General features: G+C 34.7%; 1 long non-coding RNA gene across 1 annotated transcript in view; it reads right to left on the bottom strand.

The window, feature by feature from the left end:
• LOC131819572 (uncharacterized) overlaps nt 1-21,510 on the bottom strand; it is a 91,623-nt gene that overhangs the window by 49,205 nt on the left and 20,908 nt on the right. The window lies entirely within an intron of this gene.

Raw genomic sequence — 21,510 nt, 5'->3', positions numbered from 1 at the left:
TCAAAAAGCTTTAAGAATATGGGAAAGTAATTCTTGCTTTCTGCCACTATTACAATTAAATTCTGGCTAAATTCAGTAAGTTGAGATTTAAGATCTATACATGGGTGTCCTAATACCCACTATTAACGGAAGAGTATTCAGTTTTTAAAGTTCTGCTAAATGACAGGGCACCTGGGTGGCTTAGTCATTAAGCTTCTGCCTTTGGCTCAGGTCATGATCCTGTGGTAATGGAATAGAGCCCCACATCCAGTTTCTGCTCAGTAGGAAGCCTGCTTCTCCCTCTCCCACTCCCCCTACTTGTGTTCCCTCTCTCGCCGTCTCTGTGTCAAATAAATAAATAAAATCTTTAAAAAAATAAAGTTCTTCTAAATGCCAACCAGCATCTTTATAGAAATTAACTCTAATTCTTAAAACACCACGAAAGGTTGAGTTAAGTAAAATAAAATAAGATAAATTCTAAAATAAATTAGATACTTAGAGAAGTTAATCTCTCTTTGGATTGAGCAAGTTATTTAAGGTATAGTTAGTAGTAATAATAGCAGTGATAATAGAAATATAGTTGTGGTAATATGTGGTCTGCCCAAGATAACAAAGGTGCCAAGCTGCTAAATGTTCAAGGTTAGATACACAGTTCCTTGTCTCTCTCCAAAGTTTCTGTTCTTTTATTCACATCACACACCTTCTCACAGAAACCAAAATGTTCAGTTGGTTCACCTTTCTTCACATCTTCCTTAAGCTTCTACAAATAAGTCTAATTTCATAACTAGCCACAATCACTGCCTTCTTTTATTCAAAGTTCTAATTAGTTCTCAAAACACTATTTGTTATTGAAAACAGCTCATTTCTTCATCTACAAAATGTGATCTTTGAGTCAAGGTCCTGACTTTAAAATTCATCCCAAGTGGCTTGCTGATGTAAGTTTTAATGCCTTGCCTCCTGGAAACATGTTCTCTAGTGGTCCCCAACCATTTACAAAGGCAGAGAAGGTTTAGTAAAATATTTTTCCCCATCCTAGACTGATCTCAAAAGACCATTTTTTCAAAGAGTCATTAATCCTTTGGTGAACTGATGCACAGCTGAGCCCGAGGAATAAAACTTGTTAGCATTTGATATCTAAGGGGAGCTTAAAGGCAGAAAAATGTTTCTAGTTTGAAAGATTAGAAAGCACCCAGTAATGTAAAAAATATTTCTATCACTGCTCCAAGCAACTTTAGACTCTCCAATGCATCATAAATATATTTGTTTTTAACTTTGAAACAGATCCTACAGTACCAATAAGAACAAAGTACAGTGTTAAATATTGCCAGATACTCACAAATTATTTTGTAGATGGACCCCTCCCCCCAAAAATCTCATTTTTAAATGAATAACTACAGACCCAGTTAGGGTCTAAAATAATTACACTTAAAGAAGGATGCCTATTCTTTAACATGTCAAATTCCAGCGTTATTTTATAATCATATAGGCAATAGATGTAGTAAGTGAACTAGTCTTCTGTGTTTAGGAATTAAAGCTTGCTAGTGCGTTTGAAATCCTTGTAGTACAAAAGGTAGGCCTTATGTATTTGCTTATCCAAGTAAGAAAAGTCTTATACCAGGTAATGGGATATTTTGCTTGTGATGGCATATTTTCTTGTCTGTATACTATTTTAATAAATTTTATAAAACCTAAGGTTTATAGAAGCCTAAAAATCATTATGCTTAATGTAAATAATTCATTCTCAGGTATTATTTTTAAATACAAGTGCTGAAGAAGGAGTTTTGAGAAAACTACAAAAAGAAAATTAAATATGGATATTAGTTATAAGATTGTTATCTTAAGATTAAATTTGAGTGGCCAGGATGCTAAGGAATTAAAGGATTAAGTGTGAGGTGACTAGGAACTAGAACATACTCCCAGTGGAAGGCAAGAAAAAAATGAAAACAAGTAGTAAAGCAGTGCTTTCAGTGTTAAAAATAAAGCAGAGGGTTCCTTCATGATTCCTTGTATTGTAAGGCCCTACACTCTCATCAATCATCAGTCAAATGTGCATCCGTTTTTTAACCACAATCCTACCACCTGGAATTAGTAAGAAATGAATGAAATAATTATGAAAATAGAGGACTATTAAAACATCCTGGTAGGTGAAAGAGCTGTCTGGAAATATTTCAGAGTCTGCTCTGAACCAATAAAATTACAGTTATTTGACAATAATTCTGACCATTGCTCGTATTAGAGTATATGTATTCTCTTTCTTTTAATCTAACAAACTTTACTTTTTTCTCTAGAGACAAAGTGTGAGCCACTAGAGTAGTAATAGTACAAAGACTGAAACACAGCAAATGAACAATAAATATTAGTTGATGGTGATGCTGATAGGGAACATAAAGAAAGCATTCAGCAGAATAATGATGAACCCAGGTTTTTGTGTATTTTGTTTTAGAAGTTAAAGTAAAAACTATTTAACCAAGAGTTTGAGGACTCCACAGGTACTCACGCTTCATTAAAATAGTCTGTGTAAAAGGGGTTATTTTAAAGAGAAATTAGGGTGTGGATAATACTTTTTACATGACTATTTCAACCTCAGACATGTGTTATAATCCCAGGAGCATATAATACAGAACGTTGTGCAGTTCATTTACACATCCTTTTGATTAATACTTGTTGAGACTTTTTTATATGCCAATCACTAGGATACAGATTGAACAAGACAAAGTCTCTTTCTTTGAGTTTATAGTCAGTTTTGAAGTCAACAAAGTCAAAACAAATTTCAAGAAATATATAACATGTCAGATAGTAATAAGTGCAATCCATGGAATGAATGCTTAGAGATTGGTGGTGGTGACAGGATGGTATTTTATATAGGGTGTTCAGGGAAGATCTCTTTGATAAGATGACATTTGAGAAGAGATCAATGGAAATGACAAAGTGAGCCAGTGGATATTGGAGGTAAGGCATTATAAACAGAGGGGGAAAAGAAAAAAAGATCCAGAGGCAGCATACTTGTTCTACTGGGGAAACAATGAGAAGTTCAGTGTGTCTGGAGTCAGTGAGGTGACAGTATAGAAGGTGAATTAGAGCACTGAGGGTATGGGAGGTGAGGAGGTGGGCAGATCTAGGAGGGATGTGTGGGCCTTTGCAGGGATCTTCCCCTTTACTCTGCATGAGACATGAGATGGTCAGCATTGGATGGTTTTGCACAGGAGAGTGAAGTGATCTACCACTTCTTAGGAGAATTGCTGTAGTTGCTATGTTGAAAATAAACTGTAATTGCACAAAAATTACAGTAAGGTAAGGAGACTTCAGTAGTCCAGGGGAGGGAGGATGATGATTTGTTCATAGAAGGTAGAGGTAGCAGTGGAGGTAGGTGGTAAGTAATAAGATATTGAATAGATTATGAAGGGTATGCTGAGAGGATATGATGATAGAGTAAATGTGGGATGTGAGAGACCGAGTCAAAGATGAGTTGAACATCACTAGTCATCAGGGAGATTCAAATTAAAACCACATTGAGATACCACCTTAAATCAGTTAGAATGGCCAAAATTAGCAAGACAGGAAATAACGTGTGTTGGAGAGGATGTGGAGAAAGCGGAACCCTCTTACACTTTTGGTGGGAATGCAAGTTGGTGCAGCCACTTTGGAGAACAGTGTGGAGATTCCTCAAGAAATTAAAAAGAGAGCTTCCCTATGACCCTGCCATTGCACTACTGGGTATTTACCCCAAAGATACAGATGTAGTGAAAAGAAGGGCCATCTGTACCCCAATGTTCATAGCAGCAATGGCCACGATCACCAAACTGTGGAAAGAACCAAGATGCCCTTCAGCAGATGAATGGATAAGGAAGATGTGGTCCATATACACTATGGAGTATTATGCCTCCATCAGAAAGGATGAATACCCAACTTTTGTATCAACATGGATGGGACTGGAAGAGATTATGCTGAGTGAAATAAGTCAAGCAGAGAGAATCAATGATCATATGGTTTCACTTATTTGTGGAACACAAGAAATAGCAGGGAGTTGAGGGAAATTGGAGGGGGAGATGAACCATGAAAGACTATGGACTCTGAAAAACAATCTGAGGGTTTTGAAGGGGTTGGGGGTGGGAGGTTGGGGGAGACTGGTAGTGGGTATTATGGAGGGCACGTATGGCATGGAGCACTGGGTGTGGTGCATAAACAATGAATTCTGTTACACTGAAAAGAAATTAAATTAAATTAAAAAGTTGATTTTTTTTTTTTTTTTTTTTTTTTGCCTAAAACCTGGAAGAAAGAAGTAGTCTTTCATTAAGATAGAAAAGGAGGATCAGGCTTTTGGGTTAAGATGCTTATTAAATATCCCAGAGGAAATGTCGAGTAGACCATAAGGTATAGATTAGGAATTGAATAGCAATAATGGAGAGATGTTGTCAAATGACTGGTGTCTATTTGGGAAGGTTAAAGAAAAAAAAAAACTTACAAGTTTCTCTATGAAAAGATCTCCATGGTTTTAAGAGAAACTTTCATCAAAAAAGTAAAAGGTGATCTCCAAAGTTTATGAAGGTTAAGAATTTCTAATGAAAAAGATAAAAAATAAAAAAAGGAAAAATCCTATGACTTGCCTACATGTAAAGTTTACATGAATGAATGTGCTGCTTTGGAAGTCAATGCACAAACCAAATTAAATCACCATGTCAGAAATCATTCCTTTTTTTAGGAACATGTATAGGATTTTACTTGAATATTTTCTCAAAGTCAAGAGAGTTTACAAAGTAATCTGAGGTCAATTAAAGAAAAATCATTTTCTTTTTAACTTGAAAGAACCTAGTGTTAGAACCATGATGATAGTCTGTCCAAAATTCTATTGAGTAATATTTGTAAGAGGGATACCAATATTTCCTTAAAAGAAACATGGTAAAATAATTATGGAGATATATTGGGATTTCTTTGCTACTGAAAAGGAAGCAAATTTTAAGAAAGAAGTAAGTTCCTGGCTCTATGCACAAATAATCAAGTATGTCAGAAGGCTCCAAGAATATAGAAACATGATCTTCTTTAAATGAAGCATTCTTTTTGGAGATAGGGTTAGAAAATAGTTTTAAACTGATTAAGAATGAGGGTTTAAAAAGTTTTAACATGTAGAACAAATGACATGAATTGCCTGTTAATATTATGAGTAAGTCCTTCTCCTATAGTAAAAACTAAAATCAAACAGGAAGATATCTGTTTCCTGATATGAGTATTTTCTCTTAAATAGTTCAATGCAATTGCCAGTGCTTATTTACCTACACAAATACTAATGTAATTAATTGTTGGTGTGTCTCTCATTCATGTTGGCATGTATATATTCATCTTACACTGCCCATAATTTACCTGCAGAAAAAGATTTAGAATGTATGTTAACACTAATTGAGAACAAGTCTGGACAAAATATGTATCTCATCCTCTGTTCAAAGAAGCAAGAATCCTAACATCTTATGTATAATGACTCATTTTATAGCTCACTTTACATAAATACCAGTGTATGCTACTGGAATGTAAACACAGACATCTATTGAATCAGATGGACATAAATCATTTGAATAACCCAGTGAAATTTCATTGTTTCATAAAGGCTATGAGTGCCCCATTATTTACAAGTCAGGAATGAACATATACACCTAAGAGGTAAATATATTTCATAGGTTCTTTTGAGACCTACAAGAAAATGCTGTTAAAAAGTGTAAGTTACAATTACAATAGACATGTCTAAATGCTTTCCATCTTACCTTCATAAGGAGCTAATCTAACCAGAGCTGTAGAAGATTTCATTTGGAAACGAGAATGCTGAATGATTTCCTATAATTATTTCACTGCTCTGTCTTGATATTTGAGACATTTTTGCTAACTGTACCACACTCTGAATTCACTTTTCTGATCTCCTCTTTAAAGGAGTAGCAGCACTAAACTCATTCTGGATGGAAATGGTATTTTGTAATTGCACCATGTAAGATAATCATTTTCACGTAAAAACACCTGCGCTCATTCCCACAGTCCTGAAGTCTATACATTGGCATGTGATAGAAGTATGAAGTATGGAACATAACTAGTTGGTAAATAATAATACAGTTGACAATTTCCAGGCTGATTGGATGTGAAGAGTTGGCTTCAAGTTGAGGAAAATACTCTTCTTTGCCAAATAATTTGATTGTAAAAATTAAAAATGAGGGGGCGCTTGTGTGGCTCAGTAGGTTAAGCCTCTGCCTTAGGTTCAGGTCATGATCTCAGGGTCCTGGGATCAAGCCCCCTATCGAGCTCTCTGTTCAGCAGGGAGCCTGCTTCCCTCTCTCTCTGCCTGCCTCCCTCTCTGCCTGCTTGTGATCTCTCTCTCTCTCTCTGTGTCAAATAAATAAATAAAATCTTAAAAAAAAAATTGAAAGTGAGGATGGGTTGGGAACAGAAGAAAAAACAGGTATTTTCTACTCCATTTGCTGCCACAATGATATTATTATTATTAATATAAATTCTTATAAGTATAATGATAAACTCAGCAAACTTTCCAGCACTCAGTCACCAATTCTGCCATTTTAAGTGGTTCTTAACTATTTAAAAAAAAAAAGATGATGGCATGTAAATCTGATTATAAGAAATTATTCTTCTCGGGTTGATGTCATTAAAAAGCAAACTTGAAACAAATGACATCATTCAAGATAAAGGAAGAAACTTCCTTTAGCACATTTGAAAAGTCTTCTCGTTGCAACCACAGATGGCTTGTGTAAGGATAAAGAAATCATTCTCTGCATATTATATCCTGTCATCACAGGTCAACAAATCCTCTGCTTTCATTCTTTTCTATTGGTTACTTTACTTCAGTAGCCCTTTAATTCTTCTAATTTTGAAAATCAAAACAAAATAACCCATGGAATTGGTTTGTTTTCCAGTGAGTATCAGGAGATCCAGGACTTTTCTGCTGATTGAAGTGAAAGTGAAGAGCATGGAGAGGTGTGGTGTTGGGTGGTTTCAATGGCCAGAAGATGCTTGGAAGAAGGAGAGGAAATGGATTAACATCTGGCTGGGAGAGCTGAGTGGCCCAGACGGACAGTAGATACACAGGGATACTCAGATGTGAAATAAACCCCCCAATCCTGAGAAAACAGTCAGTGTTTTTGAAGTTAAAACCATCATTGTTGGCACTGTTTGAAAACCTGGACTTAATTCTCTACAGATTGTCATCTGGATTTTTAATGTTACAGAACAGAACAGGGTTGTACCTATATCTGATCTCTGCCCTTTTTTTTTTTTTAAAGATTTTATTTATTCATTTGACAGAGTGAGGCAAAATGAGAGAAGGAACACAAACAGGCGGAATGGGAAAGGGAGAAGCAGGCTTCTCTCTGAGCAGGGAGCCTGATGCAGGGCTAGATCCCAGGACCCTGAGATCATGACCTGAGCAGAAGGCAGGCGCCTAATAACGACTGGGCCGCCCAGCCAGCCCTGATCTCTGACCTTTTCATCTCTGTTTTTCCTCAGTTCTCATTCACAAGCTGAACTCAAGCACAAGTGCGTTCCTTTTCCCTTCCATTTTTTATTCGAAATCTGTTAATAGTGCAGATTTTAAGGTGTAGATTTTACATCTTTCACAGAAAGCAACAAAAGCAAAGAAGCAACATCAATGCTTCCATATAAGCTAACATCTCATAACTAGGTGTAATAAATTTTTGGAAAAATATGGTAAAGGCAGTTTTTCCAGTACTGTTCTGGAGTACTCCAGTACATTTTTATCAGTTATGTCATCTGCATGGACATAATTGAGGGTTACCTCGGTTTTATAGCAATTTCTGTTTATTGAATAAAACATCTACTTCCACTTTTTTGGATGAAATCATGATCTTCATTGTGCTTGAACGAAGGGTTCTTATTTCCTTACAGCTGAATATGATAATTTAAATATCAATGAAGAGACAGCATGATCCAGGGTTAACCTTTCATGTTTCCTTACCACAAATGAAAGCAACTTGACAACATTAAACCCGCACTAAATACAAAGATTTACAGAGAACACTATTTGTTAAACACTTAGGATATTCCAGGTATGATGCCAAATGCTTTAAATGAGTTATCTCATTTAATCCTCACAATGTTGCAAGAGGGATGTCCTTACCTCCATTTCACAGGTGGGGAGACTGACACCCAGCAAAGTCAAAGAATTTGTCAAAAGCCAAGCACTGGAAAGTAGATTGAGATTTTAATAAAGGTATGATTTCAAAATGTTTGCTCTCAACAGCTGCATTTAATTATTTTCAGTCAAGTGCTTGAAGAAATTTTAAATCTCAAGAAATCCTACTGAGTTATATAAAATAAAACAATCAGAAGGAACAATGTTATCTGCTTAGCTTGATCGCTGCTTCTATTTTTAAAAGGATGTTTTTCATTCATTGTGATATTTCACTGAATCTAAAACTACTTTCCAACTATAATAATGGAGATTTACTAATACATAATCCTATGTTGACCTTATATTATTCTTGGGTTGGGAAAAATTCTCAATTTTCATTTACTATTCTATTCCTGGCTTTGTTAGTCATCTCCATCCCAGATTGAAGATAATTAATTTGCCTTAATCTCAGAAAATGATCCCTACCTATGCCATTCCTACGATATTTTTAACATATATTACATTTGAAAAACATGTTTTCTAAAACACATTTTAAATCTATTTAAATATAAAAAATATGTTTCTGTTTTTTACATTTTCCACAATTCAGTTACATAAGAAATCCCTAGTTTACAGATAGATTTGTTCTAGAAAGGTTAATTTATAGGTCAGTTCGAAACTTGGAAAAATTAGTCCTTATAAACAAAGTTGAAAATGGACATTTGGTTCCAAGACAGTCATAAAGACTTACAAATCTATAATGAAAGCTGAACTATATAGTACTTGCAATATTACCCAAGTCCCCAGTCTTCAAAACAGGTCATTACTAATTCAGAAGAGTTAAGGTAGAGGAGAAAGGTTCAATTTCCCACAAATATTTAATAAAAATTCTCTATTTAAAACAAGAAATAATAGATCAGAAAACAAGCTATAAGAATATTTCAGTTCTTTTTATTATGAAACTCTGCTCAGGAAATACGATAAAATGGTTGAGTAAATAAATGTAGATCTCTGCTTCTGATACAATTCCTCTGAGATGGATGGATCACAGAGGAGCACTTGGGAGAACAAGAATTGAGGGATGAATTTCATTAGAAGACTGCCCACGACTGCTCCCCTACATGTGATTAGTATGGTACACATTCTTAATTCCACAGATCCCTACTATACTATATACTTCTATACTATATACTACACTATATACTAATACATATTAGTATATATTATTTCTTATATAGAGAGAAAATATATTATATATATATATAAAATATATATATTTCTATATTATATACCAATGGTCTCTACAGTGGAGTGTGCACATCCCAGGAAGTATGCAAAGCAATCCATTGAGGTAAAAGAAGAAATTCATACTGTGTTTTAAGTGCATATATGCATATGTTTTATGTGCATAAGATAGAAAGGAATTAAGCTGTCTTAATATTTCATACCCCATTGAAGCTAAAGTCCTCATCTGGTTTATATACTTTGATGCCATGTTTAGTATTTGGGGGTATTGAGAGAATGATAGTATACTAGTGGTGGTATTTTTCTTCTTGTTTATTAAAGTAACTCTTTGTTGAAATATATGAAAAGTACATAAATCATTATATACCTTGGTGAACACAAAATGTATATACATAAAGTATATATATACTTTATATATTATAATGTTTATATACTTTATATATTATATATATATAAATATTAAATATATATTTAAATATAAATGTACACAAAGTATATATATATACACATATGTATATTTAAAAATATGCACAAAGTGAACATACCCAGATTATTAATGGAAATATCACCAACAGCTCAGAAACCTCTTCAGGTGCCTTCTCATTCATCTTTCCCCTCCTCTGAAAATAACACTTTTCTGACTTCAATTAGCATAGCTTAGTTTTGCCTGCTTTTTGAACTTTAAATACATGGAATCGTGTAGTCTGTATTTATTTGTATATAATTTCTTTTGTTCAACCTTATGTTTATAAGATTTCTTCCAAGTTGTTCTAAAGACTTTAATTTTAGTGACTGTGTATTACTCCATTATGTAAATATATCATGTTTTCATTTACTGTAATTTGTTCATTTATTGTAAGCTAATGGACATTTATGTCCTTTCAATTTTGGGGATTTTAGAAACAATTCTGTCCTTTTTTTTTATTTTAAGATTTTATTTATTTATTTGATGGAGAGATAGAGAGCACCAGTAGCAGGCAGAGAGAGAGAAGTAGAAGCAGGCTCCCCGCTGAGCAGGGCTGATCCCAAGACCTAGGGATCATGACCTGTCATGCCAAGGCAGCTGCTTAACTGACTCAATCACCCAGGCATCTTAAGAAATAATTCTGTTTAACAACTTTTGTTAAGTGTCTTTTGGTGAATATATGCACATTTCTGGAAAGCATATATCTAGAAGTGGGTTATAGAACATGTGCTTTTATTTTGCAAAGTGCTTGTTGTAGCTTACACTCCTACCATGAGATCATGAGTATTCCAGTTGCTTCATATTCTTACCAAAGTCATTATTATTTTCTTTCATTTAGCTACTTTGATGGATATATGGCAATATATAACTGATTTTAACTTTTGTTTCTTTGATTACCAATGAGATTGATAATTTCTTCATATATGTGTTGGCTGTTTGGGAACCCTTTTTTTTTTTTTTTTTTTCAAAACATCTTTTAGGTCTTTTGCCTATTTAGATGATCTTTTTTTTAATTTTTAAATCATTTCTTATGTATTCTTGATACAAGGACTTTGTCGGTCCTTTTTCAGGTAAATATATTACAAATACATTTTCCCATTCTGTGGCTTGCCTTTTTCACTTTCTTACTAGCATCTTTTGATAAACAAAAGTTCTTAATATTAGTCAAGTTCAATTTATCAATTTTTTTTATGGTTAGTTCTTTTTTGTGTGACTGTTTAATAAATTTTTGCCTACTCTCATGATGGTGAAGACACTCTCCATGTTATCATCTAAAATATTTAGGGGTTTTTTTCTTTAGGTTTATACCTACTTGGAATTAATTTTTATATTTGTTCACAATTTGTCTTTTTTCATGGGGCTTCCAAAAAGGCTTGACCTTTTTTCATAGGCCAAGCATCATTTATTTAAAAAAAAATTCATATACCCAAGGTATTTTCTTTTTTTGTGCATTTGCTTTCACCATTTTGAGACACATTACAGTTTACATGTTCCCATTAAAAGAATTTCTGGATTCATTTTCTTAAGGAGTAGGATAGTGTAATATTTCATAGTAAGATGTAGATGATCAGGAAAATCTTTGATATTTACAGAAGTTTACTGGCTAGTTCATGGCAGAGGACTTAAAAATTAAGCTAAACAGAGTTATTTTACAAAAATGAAGAGTTCCAAATTTCTTTCTCTTTCTTTCCTTCCTTCGTCCTTCCCCCCCTCCCCTAGCCTGCGTGCCTGCCCTCCTTCCTTCCTTCTGTTTTTGTGTGTGTGTGATAACCACTGGCTGGCAGTGGTATACTCCAAGAAGTTACGTTCAGTTAAAGACAAAACAAAAAACAATCTTTCCCTTCAAAATGAAGGTGAATTTAAACAAAGAGCTGAGTAAGCAAATGCTTTTCAAGCAAAAATACAGAGATAGCAAATGGATCTACATATTAGGAAATACTTTGCATTATATGATTTTGCTGCTTGAACATGTCACAGATTTTGAAAATGTAACAAACTTGGCAAGAGAAATTTCTAAGCTGTTTAAAAATCTTATAAATGAAGAATTTTGGTTAATTCAAAATTCAAACAGATTTATTACAAATACAAAAATATGCTATCTTCTGATTAGTTTTGAGGATGACTGATTAACATTAGGAAATACAAAATGTGCTACCTGAATTTCAACAATGGCCTTTGCGATGGATAGAAGTAAAAAATAAGTAAATTATTTAATAAGTTCAGCCAAGATTTACATATCTTTGCGAGATATCTTTATTAGCTATCAGGGATTAAAGCCAGGTATCACAATATACTAAGCCAGATCTTCTAATCTCTTTATGACAAAATGTTAAACCAAGATTTTTTTAAAAAGTGGCATTCAATCACATTGTTCTAAAAATGTCCTCAATGTAGTGTCTTAATGAAGGTGTATTAGTTATCCGTTGATATGCAACAAATTACCACAATTCAGTGGCTTCAAACAACTAAGTGTTAACACTTAGTTGTATAGTTCAGAAGTCCAGCACAGTGAGGCTGAGTTTTCAGAGTACTACAAGGCCGATATCAAGATGTTGGCCAGACTGAGTTCTGATCTGGAGATGGGAAAAAGTGCTTCCAAGTTCATTCTTTTGGAGGTGGGGGTTATTGGACTGAGGTCCCCATCTCCATGTTGGCTGTCAGCCAGGGGCTGCTCCCAGCTCCAGAGGCAACCTGCAGTCCGTGTCATGTGGCCTCATCCATGTAGAAGTTGGCATTGATGCAATAAATACTTTTCATGATTTGAGTCTTCCTGACTTCCTTTTTGACCAGCCCTCTGCCCTCTGGATTATGTGATTATTTCAGGCCTATCACAAATAATCTCCCTGTTTTAAGGTCAATTGATTTTGGATCTTAATTGCATTTGCAAAATCCCTTCCCAGCAATATACCATTTATAAAGGCCATCTATGTTCCATATATTTAAGCATGTAAAAGTTATACATTAAAATAACAAACTATTAATTCAAATGCCTTTAGTAATGGTATATGGTATATAGGGATGAGCCTTCTCTTTTCCCAATAAATAAGTCTCTCTCTCTCTCTCTTTTTTTTTTTTTTTTTTTTTATTGTTAGGCTTAAGTGATTCAAGTGTTTACTAATACTAGCATGTGTGAGGCTGTCATAGAGGATCAAGACTTTTGTTCATCAGTATTCTTTGATTTCCCTACCTATCTTACAGGGTCTTTTGGTCTGCCAAATCACAGATATGATACACATGGAGCAATCCCACAGCAACTCTTGGACACTGTCTTTTGTTATGCCACTGAGCTTCCATATTCTAGACTACAGAATAAATACGATGCTCCTGCTGCAAACTAGTTTTCCAACTAATTTCCCACCTTTAATGTTAAACAATCCCAGTGCTGCCATGGTTTAGATGATATGGGCAAGGTCTTTGTACAAGAACAATTTAGTTAAAATAATTTCTACAAGCTTATTGTACTGATCATTTTAATCTTCTGAGAAGATTTCCTGTAACAGAAAATTTTCTTTTGCCAAGGAAAGGTCTGCTTGGTAACATCTCAAACATTGTCCTGAAGTGATGTATGTTAGGCAGTCTTCTAAGAGAGAGGTAATTTGCAGAGTTTCTGCCACAAATTTTCTTGAGGTAGCTTCTCTAAACAATCTTTTTTCTCCCCAAAAATCTATCAGCAAGAACAGCAATAGTGATTTTTATGGATGGTTTCCTTATATGTTCTTGACCAATACGAGGAACTCATTCATACAAACCATATTAACCGTACATCAGATCTCAATTGCATGGTATTCAAGGTGAGTGCAATATGGCATTTTTATTCAATGATGATCCTATGCTTTTTATGTGAGACATTGAAGTTATGGTATATGGGTCAACCAGACCTCTGAAAACAATTAAGGTAATATAAGATGACTAATAAGGAAACACATATGGGGGCTGAGGACTGTATCAGGGACACATGGTCACAAGAAAGTTCTATAGGTTGGCCACTGCCTCCAAGACATACTGATAATCCAAATTAGCAACTATCAGGTGACATGGCTTTCCAGTCTTGTCAGAAATCCTAATTGCTGGGTGCCTGGGTGGCTCAGTGGGTTAAGCCTGTTAAGCCTTAACAGGTTAAGCCTCTGCCTTTGACTCAGGTCATTGATTTCAGGGTCCTGGGATCGAGCCCTACATCTGGCTCTCTGCTCGCTGGAGAGCCTGCTTCCTCCTCTGTCTCTCTGCCTGCCTCTCTGACTACTTGTGATCTCTCTGTCAAATAAATAAATAAAATCTTAAAAAAAAAAAAAAGAAATCCTAATTGCTGAGTACTGTAGGCACAATTAACCCACAGCTTAACCTCTGGTGTAGTTCTCTTTTTCAACACCTCCATAGAATCCTGCAAAATTTTAGTCACTTTTTAATTTACTTTAGGACTCCAAGAAACCTCAGTAGCCCTCTGGCTGTACTAGTCTGGAGCTCAAACTAGAACTTGTACATCCACTGTTCATTACATTAACGATAATGCCTCAAACCAGTTAATAGATTTCTCATCCTCAAATAGGGTATTTTTTACTTGGTTATACTAAGTATTACTATTTAACCAAATCACATCTCTGATTGAAGGTAATTTCTAATCTTGATTACATTTTCAAAATGCAATTACCTGGGGAAGAGAAGGAAATAATACCAACAAAGACCTTACATTTGTCCTAATGGCAACATAACGAGAAGCTGGGAGCCATTTAAATATGATATCCACTGGGAATTCACAGAAGAGGCCTGAAGTTAATACAAGGATCTCTGATTGATGGAATTATTTGATGCTTCCATGAGCAAGTATAGATCTCTATGCTCTCCTGTTTCCTAGAAGGGGATTGGAGTGTACTTTTGTTGTAACTGTGTGTTATTTCCCAAATTGTATATTATCATTCCCTAGGATTCTGTAAATCCAAGAAAAATATACCAGCATATGCAAAGAATAAAAAACCGGATTTCCTTTTCTCAGGGGCATAGTCATAATCTAGCTATATATAAGGACTGAATGAACTCTGAATGCTTTTAACTTTATTCATCTTAAGTCCAAGAAAGAAAATGGGGAAAAATGTGCTTGTATTACTAAACTGCTTTCCATTTTAGCTAGCCAGAATATTGGGATATGCCATTCACAAATGCTGTAATAATGGCTTATATTTTAATGTGTACCTGGATAATGTAGAAGAAAAGGAAGAAAGGAAAAAAGAAAATCATACTATACACCAGCACTATTCAATTGAATATCCTGGGATGTTGGAAAGTTTCTAAATCTGGACTTTCCAATATGGTAGCCACTACCTAAAGGCAACTGTTGAACATATGAAATATATGGCTATATAGTATGCTTAAGGAACACTTTAATTTTTTTAAATTATAAGAATTTATATTTGAATAACCATATATGACTAGTGGCTACCATCTTAGTACAGCTACGGACACAAAAACAGCAAAGCTCCATTTTGAAGTTGGGTTCAAAAGGTATACATATTTAAAAATACCAAGAATTTCCAAGTTTGACTATTTTCTAATACCTAGTGGAGAAATAATCCTTATGTTGTAATTTTAGTACCATCATTCAATTTATTCTAGTTAATGATTAATGTACCTAGACTGTACTTCCTTAACAGATTGTAAAAGCTACCAAAGAGAACTAATATTCTCAAAATGTACCTCTAATGTACTGTAACCCACTTTAGACATTTAAATATTTATTACAACAATTTTCTTGGGAAGAATATAGTGTATGCCTTAAACAGATAAAGATAAGTTAGATCATCAAAATATCTAAATGTGCATATTATAAAAATAAGGAAATGATCTATAGCAAACTGCATATTCTTTATGAAGTCCTTGTGTGTCTGTGTGTGTGTGTGTGTGTCTTTGTGGTGTGTGTGTGTGTGTGTGGTTATTAACTGTGTAAATCTAAAGCAGCAGATAATTTTTTTCCAGAATACCTGGGATTTTTGGTTTTTTGTTTAGCTTTGGCAAAGCTGTATGACTGTATTTATGCTTAAAGTGATCACTTAAAAAAAGAAGAAGAAGAAGCAGCAGCTTTATAGCGGCCTTAGACTTCAGAAGTAATCTTGAACAAATCAGTAGTTAGTAAAATAATAGTAGTCATAAAGTCTATTTATTATAGTTCAAATTACAGCTTGTGACCTCTTCTATTAAGGGTCATCTTTCTATGATATAGCTGACAGTAAAAAAATGTATGTTTCATATACTTCTTGAGTTAAACCAAGTAACAATTGCTTCTCCACACAGCCTTCTGTTCCTTGCCTCTCTCAGCACTGCCTGGGGCCACCACTCACTTTATCATAATCACCCCCCAAAACACCAGTGCCACTATCCTTCTATTATCATGTTGCAATTGTCATATAAGGAAAGTCCCATTTCTCTTTAGTGCCCTCTCCCATAATTTCTTGTAACTCCACCAAGAACAACAGGTTACAGACTCAGTGAAGACTTCATGACAACCAATCAGGGGAAACTGTAGTCCAGAATAATGAATGGTATGAGGGTGGACAGGAAACCTAAGACTGGATGTGATGTTCAAGAAAGAGCTAGAAGATCCTGCATGGGCTGGCTGTCTTGTTAGTCTTATTTCCATCTGGAGTACAATCTCATGTCATCCTCTCAGAGACTGGTTCCTTTAAACTTCACCCTAACCTCAAGGTTAGAACCTGCCTTAGGTTCTAAAATCTGTTTTCTTCCCAAAATAGACAACCCTCGGGCCCCAATCATCCACAAGGTCACATTTGTTTCCTTATTATCCAGGATACTCAGAATAGCCCAGGATGGCTTTTTCAAGTGTAAGTAAAGTCCTTCTGTGATTCTATCTCCAGTGTGACTGATCATCTTCGGGGTGGATCCAGTTCTTCCCACTGGGTTTTGTCCTCCCACTACTTTCTCAAGTGAAAATGAAAAAAGCAAATCTCTGTATTTGACAATATTTTTCTGATAGTTCTATGGCTTAGTTTTCTGAAATCTCCTGATAATTCTTAAATCCATTCAGATTTACAACTGGAGAATAGAAAAAAAAGCCATAGGATAAGAAGAAACTGAAAATCTGACAGCAATAACAAATGACTGGTCATAAAAGAAAACGACATAGCTGAAATGGAGCAACATAAATGTCTGGCAGAATTTTTGGTAAAAAGAGAAAGATATACCTTACACATAGGATTATGTCGAGCATGGGGGAGGGAGAAAAGAAATGGCTCCATACCGTAGTCCACAACTGATATAAATTAATTGCCCTGGGTCATCAAGTAAAAGCTTAATTACAGTTAACATATTATCTTTATTTAGGCAAGGAAGGATATAATGAACTTTATGAGGAAACACACACACAAAATATTCTTGTACCTAAGTTCTGCATAATTTGGTTGTTTTAACATTAATTTATGTGATTATAACATAATAGTAGCTGAATAGCTTCTGAACTAAAGTGTTTTTTTTCCCTCACTGTGACTCATGCTGACATTTAATTGTGGTGTGTAACAAATTACCCTTTTAAGCTGTAAGATTCACTTATTTTTCTTGAAATATGTTTGTTAAATTACTATTCAGTAATTACTAAACATTTACTTAATTACTAAATTGCTATTAGTAACTTGTAAATTTTTGGTAGCTTAATATATTTCTTTCAAGTTGGTTTTACTTACTGTAGTTGAAACTTCAGTAAGTCCAGAAATATTCTATTACTTGTCATTCTCTCAGCATGCTCTAAGTTAGATACTTAATTGAAACGGAAAGCAGCTATTGGCCGTAAAGTATTCTGGTGTGTCAAGAAGCGAACTCCTAGCTACATCTTAATCTTGTCACTAATTACCTGACATGGAAATTATTTAGTTTCCCTGTGTCTCTGTGTTCATTCAACTGGAAAAAATAGGAACATTTTCTCTCTTAATTTCAATGTTAATGTGAAAATGCATATGAAAGAACTGTATTTGAAACTGACAAAAAACAGATGATCATTTAAAAAAATTATTTTAAGGGGTCAGAGGAATATAGCTCTTACCTAATGAAAACAGAAGTTTTCCTATCCATTTCCTATCCAATTTCCTATCCTTTTCCATCCTTGTCCTATCCAATTTTTTCTTTTCCTATCCTTTTCCTATCCAATTTTTTCTTACAATAGAAGTGGTGCAAAATATGGTCAGAATCCCAATTGGTAACTTTCATAGCAATACTGTAGTAACAGATAATGGCTGTATATTATCAGGATTTCTAATCCACTTGAACTTCTAATGGAAAGGAATTGCCCGCCTACATTGGAGAGTGAATTTTCCATGATTCTGCCTTTTTTATGTATGCTTAAAGTGGGGCATAGTAACACTCTTGAAGGGCAGGGAATTACTATTTGATAATTCTGCCACTTATATAATAACAAATTCAACAATTTCTATTGAGAGCCAGATCCTGCTAAATGCTGTAAAGGATACTATTATGAGTGAAGAAAGACATATGGATATAAAACTAACAATAAAAATATGTAAAATGGGATGTTATTAATTCTATCTGAGGGCATTGAAGAAAACTTTGTATCTGAGGCAGTAAGAGATCTGAGTCCTGAAGACTGATTGGGATTTTAAAGGAAGAGTGAACAGAGGGTTTCTACTTATATATTACAGAAGTATATAGAACTACACAGAATACAAATTATATATTCTAGTTGCATATATATGCAATATAGTGTATATTATATGGAATATGTTCTATATTGTATGTTGTAGTTATATATGTGTGTATGTATGCATATGATTGGAAATTAATAGCATGTTTGTGGAATCATTAGAGATTTAGTGGGTCTGAAAATTCAGCAGGCTTATGAAGAAAAGCTGTGGGAGGGGTGCCTGGGTGGCTCAGTGGATTAAAGCCTCTGCCTTCGGCTCAGGTCATGATCTCAAGGTCCTGGGATCGAGCCCCGCATCAGGCTCTCTGCTCAGCAGGGAGCCTGCTTCCTCCTCTCTCCCTCTGCCTACTTGTGATCTTGGTCAAATTAACAAATAAAAAATCTTAAAAAAAAAAAAAAAAGAAAAGAAAAGAAAAGCTGTGGGAGACAGACGGGAAAGGTAATTAAAGAAGATGAGATTGTAGGAGTATCCTTCTGAATGTCATATTTATTTTGGACTTTATTTTGAGTAATGGATAACTATTGGCACATCTTGATTATGAAAGCAAGATTTTTGTGTTCAAAGCAATTTATATTTTAGGAATTCAGTCAATGCCTGACTGGATGAGGCTGGAGGGAGCTATAATCATCTGCAAAGAGTTAGAGACTAACCTGATTGCTCCTGGTTTATAGGGTAAGGAGGAGATATGACTAAAGGAAATGATCAGGAAAATGATCAGTAGAACTTCTTGGCATATTGGACATAAGGTAAAAGAGAAAAATAATAAAAAATGATGGATGCCTGATAGATTAGATATCTGAGGTAAATGATGATATCATTTAGTGAGATTAAAAATCCAGAAAGAGGAAATTGGCAGGTGTGGTTGTGTTGTATTCACGTGTATCCACCTAGCATGAAATTTGACCCTTTAAAAGTGAAAAAAATCTATGTCGTGGTTCTGTGATTGGGATTATGAAGAATTGTAGTAATAGAGGTTTTAGAAGAAAGAAGTTCGGGGTGTCAGATGCATCATAAATATTGAGTTCATCAATTTATTGATAAGGTGATAGCAGGAGATAGGCTGAAAACTTTATCCTAGGTGATGATTTTTGGAATTTCTACCTTTCAGTCACATCCTCTAAGTTCATATTTCTCATAGCATGGCCACTAGGACAGCAAGCACTAGGTGATTTGGAAGTTGTTCAAGATACAACATCTTAGATCCTACCTATTACTACTAAATGCTGGACATTTAGAGGCTAGAATCTGTTTTAAGAATTACACCATGTACAACTGACGAATTATTGAACTCTACATCTGAAACTAATGATGTGTACTGCATGTTGGCTAATTGAGTTTAAATTAAAAAAAAAAAAAAAAGAATCCCACTACATGATTCTTATTCACACTGAAGGATTTCAACCTTGATTGCACATTGGGATCACTTGGGGAATCTTTAAAATATACTAATGCCTGGACCACCTTTACTGATTCTGATATAGTCAGGTATAAGGCCTGGTCTTATGGACTTATGGACTAGGGATTTCGAAATTCTCCTAGGTGATTCTAATGTGCAGCTCTTGGGCTGAGAACTATTGTTCTGAAGAATAACAATAAGGAAATACCAATGTTTCTTAAAATTCAAAAGTGCAAACCAGTCATCTTAAAAATGCAGATTCTAGTAGAATAGGTTTGAGTGCAGCCTTTGAGTGCATTTCTAGTCCACTCTTTTGTGAACTTGACTACAGACCACACTTCAAAGAGCAAAGCTCTTGAGCATAGTCATCATGCATGTATGATACGTCACTCACAGATATGAAAAGACAAGGGATTATTAGCTGGGGATGATTTGGCTGGCATGGGAATCAGCAGCACAGGAAAAGAGATGAGAGTAGGAACCAATCAAATTTATAAAAATACTAATTTTTACAATAGTTTTAGATCAAGTTGTCTAAACCCACAAGTGCTTCTTTAAAAGACTAATTCTTAAAATTAAAATACTGGAACAAGCTAACCTGAAGGGCTCAAAATTAAATTTTTTGTAGGTAGGCTCCAAGAGAATCTTTGGATTATCTTATGTCTTCCATGTTTTTCTGGAAAGGACATGAGTACATACTTCTGATATAACTTTGACAGTCTTATTAATTATTATTCTGGCAGGATTAACCTAGATGGACTCATTTCAGTACACTCACAAACCAATGGAAAGTACTTTCTACTTGTGTCCTTTCCTGTTAGTACAACCTCTAATTTTGGAATATTAGAACCATGGGAAAAGAGATCCCCAAAAGGAAAATGTAGTCTTCCTTTGTTGTTGTTGCCATTTTTTTTAAGAAATCTGCCTTTATGGATCACATGAAAATTCATTTTAAATGTGTTTGCCGGAAATCAATTGAGCCTGTCCCCGTTTACCAATGATAGTAGTCAAATCATTACTTGTCTAATTGGGCTCAACAGTGTCCTAATTAGCAAAGGGTTGATCTGAGCCTGACGTGACAGCATACTCTTTGGCTCTTGAATTCTGGCTGCTTCTTCATTAATCAAAAGAAAAAAAAATAATCACATATGTTAGAATGATTAAATAAGACCTCTGTCTTTCTACTGAACCTTTAGTGTTTAGTAAACCTTCTGGTGTTAGGAGAGATGGACATTATTTTTTTTCTTGCAAATTGCATTCTGGTCTTCTTCACTAATTAATGAATGAGTGAACTGATCTTGGGTAGGAAAGGTATGAGAGATTAATAGTAGTCAATATTAAAGGGAAATGGGTCAAATTGAGTCAGGTACCATATATCCCTACTATGAGTTAACCCCTATATTCCATTCACAAGAAGATTCAAAAAGAGTTTTTTTTTAAACTCACTCTACTATATAAACATTTAATTATGTATATAAAATGGTTAAATATTAGCTTTTAATATTTAAATTGTTAAGTAAGTTATGAAATGTATTCAAAATCAAGTTATATAATTACCGGGGTGCCTGGGTGGCTCAGGGGGTTAAAGCCTCTGCCTTCAGCTCAGGTCATGATCCTGGGGTCCTAAGATTGAGCCCCGCATCAGGCTCTCTAC

The sequence above is a fragment of the Mustela lutreola genome, chromosome 1, assembly GCF_030435805.1.
Source record: "Mustela lutreola isolate mMusLut2 chromosome 1, mMusLut2.pri, whole genome shotgun sequence".
Taxonomy (NCBI): domain Eukaryota; kingdom Metazoa; phylum Chordata; class Mammalia; order Carnivora; family Mustelidae; genus Mustela; species Mustela lutreola.
This window is presented reverse-complemented; position numbering and strand designations above follow the sequence as displayed.